This window comes from Perca flavescens, chromosome 18 (genome assembly GCF_004354835.1).
Source record: "Perca flavescens isolate YP-PL-M2 chromosome 18, PFLA_1.0, whole genome shotgun sequence".
Lineage (NCBI taxonomy): Eukaryota > Metazoa > Chordata > Actinopteri > Perciformes > Percidae > Perca > Perca flavescens.
In genome coordinates, this window is record NC_041348.1 from 8,865,434 (window position 1) to 8,871,751 (window position 6,318).

At 40.0% G+C, this 6,318-nt stretch overlaps 1 long non-coding RNA gene across 1 annotated transcript; it reads left to right on the forward strand.

Annotated features, from left to right (window-relative positions):
- Positions 1 to 1,076: 1,076 nt before the first annotated feature.
- On the forward strand, positions 1,077 to 3,719 carry LOC114572748 (uncharacterized). Its single transcript, XR_003694815.1, has 5 exons — positions 1,077 to 1,147; positions 1,243 to 1,337; positions 1,781 to 1,907; positions 3,343 to 3,419; positions 3,532 to 3,719. It is a non-coding gene; the product is annotated as an uncharacterized LOC114572748 (long non-coding RNA).
- The last annotated feature ends 2,599 nt before the right edge of the window (positions 3,720 to 6,318 follow it).

Consider the following 6,318-nt stretch of genomic DNA (forward strand, 5'->3'; position numbering starts at 1 on the left):
TCCTCCACGAACGGGCCAAGCTCTGTGAAGCGCGGCCAGAGTGGGGGGCCCGTTTGGACGGCGGCTCCTGAGAGTAGATGTCACCACTCAGGAGGCCGCGAGAGGGGGCTGGAGGCTCCGCTGGGAGCGCTATGCCCCTCTGGTCCGCCGCCCTTTTTATGATCTCCGGCAGGTCCATAAAAAGAGCCTTGGTGGTGGAGGGTGGAGCCACCTGCGGCAGAGGGAAGACCGCTGAGGCGGTGCCCTGGCCGTTCTTGAGACGGGAGAGCCATAGCGAAAGGCATCGATCCCTGTCTCCAGATCCAGTCCTCCCAGTGGGGAGGAAGGAAACCCGTGAGAGAGTCGTCGCTCGGGGAGACGAGTCATCGGACTCGTGCCCGCCGAAGACGCCTCTTCCAGCGGTTCCAGGGCGCCGACGCTGTCGCGGCCGGTCCGCCCAGCTGCCGCCCCCCTCCGCCGACCTCAAAGGCCAGAAAGCGCCCGCCCGCCGTTGAAGTTTTTAGAAGGCAGGCGGGCGCAGAACGGGCAGGAGGCGCTGGAGGTGAGAGCCTTGCCGGCATGAGAGGCGCCGAGGCAGGTCTCAAGAGCGGGGTGGAGGTCCGGGCGAGAAGATGTAGCCGGCCTCGCAGGAGGGGCAGAGGCGGACGCCGCTGGAGCTGGTAGTCTTCATTACCTTCTTCATAACTGCTCTTGCTTGAAGAAAAAGTGGGAGCAGAGCAACGGGTCCGCCCTGTTTTTATACAGTAATTGCGGACGTAGCTGAAGCCCGTGCGGCACGCAAGGGCGGGAAAGAAAATCTTCACGACTGCGCATGCGCGAAGGGATAAACCCATAGCGTGGCTTAGAGGGCGAAGCCTATACGAAATAGAACTCAGTGGTTACATGGACTACAGTGTGGATGTGCAATTTTTTGTGTTTGTGCAGGGACCTTTTGTATGAAAAATTATAAATTATCTATTGCAGCACTACATACTAAATGTATAGTGAATATGCCAGCTTTCCATATTGCTTTTAAAACCTAAATTTACTAGTTATGGTTTACAGTGCAAAGGTAATTATTATTTAACTTCTTCATCAGGTCAACTTTGACAATTACCGGACAATACTGTCATTTGTGAACATCTGCGACGTCCACTGGAAACTTCTGGTGAGTAGCAGAATGATATCTATATGTCATTATTTATTGTATCTGGTGTATTTTTAAAAGATGTATTGGTTGCATTTCCCCCTTATCATTTTCAGTACATAAATGCTGTCAACCACACAATGTACTTGATGGATCCTTCACAAAATAACAAAGAGAAAGATGATTCCATTCATGCTGCCAAAAAAATCAGGTATTCATTTTATAACTCATTAAATTCCTAAACCAAGGAGTGGTCATTGGTGGAGATACATATTTACTGATTTACATTCCTTAAAAGGGTTACACCAAATATTAACCCAATAGCCTGGTAAACAATTAAGGAAATTCACTATATCATATATTTTTCCCAAATTCCAAATTAAATTAATCACATCACAATTTTTGGAAACATTACAAATGTTGTAAAGACATTGAATTACATTAAATTAATGGATATATTTACATGCCATACCTTGTAATTTGGTTTAGTATAAACTTACTGAATTTAAGAGTTTAATAGCATTATTTGGGAGTACTTAGACTTTCACCATTAAAAGAAGAGTTATAAGTTTAGAATTTACTTATCATTTGAAAGCAAAGCTTTTTGTAATCTTTTCCTAATTAATACATATTCCCGTAAAACATCACATACAGTGATTACCTACAGATGAGGCAAACATGCCATGGAAAAATGGAGTGGCTGGACATCAAATGGAAAGGAGGAGTTCTGAAACATCCAGTCCAGCAGGATGCCAGTAGCTGTGGGGTCATTGTCACCTTGGTATGTGAAGTTTTGTAATATCTATCTCTTTTCTTTCATAAATTAAGTTGATGTTTGTTTCAACAATTTAAACAACATGACACAATACAATATAATTGGAATTCTGTAGTTAAGCTGGAGTCTGACACAGTCCACACAATGTTTGTAAATAGTATTATTTGTTTAGATGGCAAAGGCAATAGTGAGGGCATTTCCAGCTGTTCCAGATTTCCATTTTGGAACATCCAAAAAGGAAATGGCACAAGAGCGAAAAATGATGGCTCTGCTTGTAAAGCAAGTGTTTGTCTGTTGTGTTGAGGGATACAAAATAAAATGCAGCTTAACAGTTTAGACTCTAGTCAGAATTCAAATGCACAATGCAGAAGTCTAGTGTAATGTAAAAACAGTAGTAGAAAACATATTTTATTAAATTAAACTTCAGTGAATTTGTAATTTGAATAAAACTGTTAATGCAGCTTCAGAGGGAAATAGATGGTTATAACAATAATTTAATAATTCAAAATTCAAAGAAAGAGTTCACACTAGTTAAGATGTCTTCTGATGGTCAACACTCACAGCCAGGTTGTATATTATTACATTAAAGCTAACCCAAAATGTAGGGTTGCCAGAGTAGTATCAGCTAAGACAGACAGAATACGGCCTGTGAAGCCATGGTGGCCAGTAATTTCAGGACAACATATGGTGAGCTATAACACAGAGCAGCTTACAGCTATTATAAAAATGGTTACTACAAAAAGCTGTAAAGATTTTGATAAAATCGACAGTAACCAAAAATATTATATATATTAAATATTTTATTGATAAAAATACTTTTTCACCATAGTGTCGTTATTTAACAGCATTATGTAGAATTTAACAAGACAAAAATAGCTTCTAATGCATCACATGCAATCATAAACACAGAGGGTATTAACTGAAATTACAAATAAAGATGACAATGTGCAGGCAAAAGGAAAATTGATCAGGCACAGGTAATACATGCCAGTAATGCAAGTAAACAAGCTTGGCAAATAACAAAAAAAGATTACAGATGACTATGCGAGGATTAAGGCATGGGAATATTGCAAGCAATGAGACGTAATACATGCAATACATTAAATGAGACATAAACAGCAATATCATAGATATACTTTGACATAAATAGGTCCACAAAAATGAAAGGGGTATAAATAGACAGTTTATAATATTAAAAATAATGTCTTGAGTTATACACATTGTTATTTTCACTCTAGTTAATACAGTAGAGTATTTTAAAACATGGTTTAAAAGCAACATTTAGCAATTACCTAAATATCTCGCTGGTTATATATATATATAAATAAATGCAGTCTTTGCTGTATGCAATGTTGATATTGTAAGGTGGTTCCTTTAAAAAGGGCATGGACACTGAACATTAAATTTGTGTTACCCGTTTTTTTATTTCTAATACTTATAGTGTTTGATGAGACCAATCTCTGTTCCATGTGCGCACAGAAAGAGACAATTGGAAGCAGGCAACATGTGACAAAGTGGGTGAGTGTTTTGGTTCACTTGTAAAAGGAGAATTATAAAGTGAAAAGGAGTAGCAATTTAAAACGTGGATCTGTGTATGTAGCAGTTCAGGGATATTTCTAACTTATTTTAGATCCAGTGTGACCGCTGCAAGAGGTGGTACCACGAGAAGTGCCTGGGCATGACTAAGAAGAAGCTGAGATGGGCCAGAGTCAATGATTGGGACTGCGTTTCCTGCTGTTAAATCTGTCGAGATAACAGAATTAATACATTTAAGTTATTTATGTTTTTATTTACATTATGCTGCTGTCAATTTTGTTTGGTAAAATAATATTGCAAATTACATTATGTTCATTAAAAGAAGTGTTCACATATTCATAATAAAAAAAGTGTTAAGAGTTTTAAATAATTTGTAAATAATTAAATAAAAAAATGTAAATGTGAAATTCAATAACAGATTGTCTTGTACTTTTGTTATTAACACTGAGAGATGGTGTCCTCTCCATCTGAGGTGAAATTGGCCTGTGGAAGCTAGTACTTTTATTTATATGATTTTCTGAATATGTAGACAAAACAGTGTGTATATGAGTTTTGGGGGGCTATTATTTTGGAAAACAACATCAGAATGCCCTGAAACATTGTAGATCACATCTTGAGAACGAGTCCTATCCATCTGAGGTGGAGTTGGTCTGTGGAAGCTAGTACTTTTATTTTTATGATTTTCTGAATGTGTAGACAAAACAGTGTGTATATGAGTTTTGGGGGGCTCTTATTTTGGAAAACAACATCAGAATGCCCTGAAACATTGTAGATCACATCTTGAGAACGAGTCCTATCCATCTGAGGTGGAGTTGGTCTGTGGAAGCTAGTACTTTTATTTGTATGATTTTCTGAATGGTGTATATGAGTTTTAGGGTGATCTTATTTTGGAATTCAGCATATCATGCAGTGACAGGTTGTGAGGTGTGCTAAAATATATCTTTCTTTCTTTCTTTCTGACAGGCAGGCGGTCTCACCATAATAGCAAGTGTATATGCGCACCGCGAAAGATAGGGTGGGCTAGCTTGACTGCTCATTTTGAAGTGGAGGCTGGCTTGACCGCAGTCAACAATCGTTGATTGCTGAACAAAAATCGTGTCATACAAGTAGCCTATTGTAAGGTTGAGGATAGCCTTATACACTATTTGCACTGCTCTATTCCAGTATATAAATGTATATGTCTTGGCAATGAAGTACATTTGTTTTTCAATCAATATAGGCTATTTATCAGGCAGTGCACTGTGAGAGTCTTCTGGGTTAAAATGGAATTACAGGTTGTTGTTGCACTGTCTCAGATTTGGTTCAAACCTTGTCTATATCAAGAATGTGTCCCAAAACCAAGACCTGTAAAATATTTCTGTTCAAATCCTATGTCTTCATATTTTTAGCCCTTGAAATCACATTATCTGGGAAGCAATATTTGGACATTAATTCATAGGCAGCCCAAACTTTGTAGGTTGGAAGACAAGCATGTCAATATGACTGAACCATTACAAGTTTGTACGGCATGCCCTAGATTTGGAAAAAAGTGTGAAAGGACATTAAGGGTAGCATAAACTTTGAGCAAAATCTAAGAGGGTGCACCACCTTTTTTCCTGGATTTTGACACACAATGACCCAGCTGCATGTCATTTGGCTCAGATCCTCCCACTCAGTGCTCCTCTCCATAGCTGTCTTACTGTATGTTATGAACCAGGAACCATGAAGAGATTAAACATTTTAAAGGTGATAGGCTAATTCAGGGTTAGTGAAGTTAACCTGTTGAGTGATTTGGTTTGGGGTAATGGTTTTTACATTGACTCAGCCAGGTTAGATAGCAACTGATCAGAACTGAGGCTAATTAACGTGACTCAGGTTGATGCTAGTGGGCTCAGGCAAAGCACTGTTTTGGAGAGTGCTACTTGCCGACCTGTTATTGAAACCAAAGTGCTAAGTGCAAACGCTGTCTCATCAACCGGTGATCACTGGACGTATGTGAGTAATCAAAATTATTTAGAAGTTACTGCACGCTATATTGACTCTGGTAAGTAGGGTTGGGTACCGAAACGTGCCGACCTAAACGGTAGTAACGGGACCGAATAAGAACGGAAATTTCTGTGCCTCACTTTACACTACACCTGACAGCATGTAACGTTAGCCTACCTTTAGCTAGCAGCTGGATTAAACACGGTTAAAATGCTGACAGCTAATGTTAAATGTTAACTGTACTATGCTTAGCTCGTAGGCGGTAGCTCAAGCTTGACGTGCTTTGGTGATATTTTAATTTGGCTTTACACAATGTGCACATAGCTTTCAACTTGTCTACGAGCAGTCCAGGAGCCGGTTGACCAACAGGGCTTACGCCTGGTCTTAAAGGAACACGCCGACTTATTGGGAATTTAGCTTATTCACCGTAACCCCCAGAGTTAGACAAGTCGATACATACCCTTCTCATCTCCGTGCGTGCTGTAAGGCTGTCTGACGGCTCCAGCGGCATCAGGCCAGCACAGAACATGCAGGTGAATGGTTCCAGTAATCCTACTGCTCCGAATAAGTGACAAAATAACGCCAACATGTTCCTATTTACATGTTGTGATTTATAGAGTCACAGCGTGTACGAGACACAGCCATCTTCTAACCCTAAACAAACCGGGAACTATATTCTCAGGCGGAAGAATATAGTACTTGGGCGGAGTGATATGCTCGCAGCAAGCCTGTCTGAGAATATAGTTCCCAGTTTGTTTACTGTTAGAAGATGGCTGTGTCTCACGTTACGTTGTTTTTTGTACACGCTGTGACTATACAAATCACAACATGTAAATAGGAACATGTTGGCGTTATTTTGTCACTTTTGTCACAATTTGGAGCAGTAGGCTAGTTGGAACCAGTTACCTGCAGGATC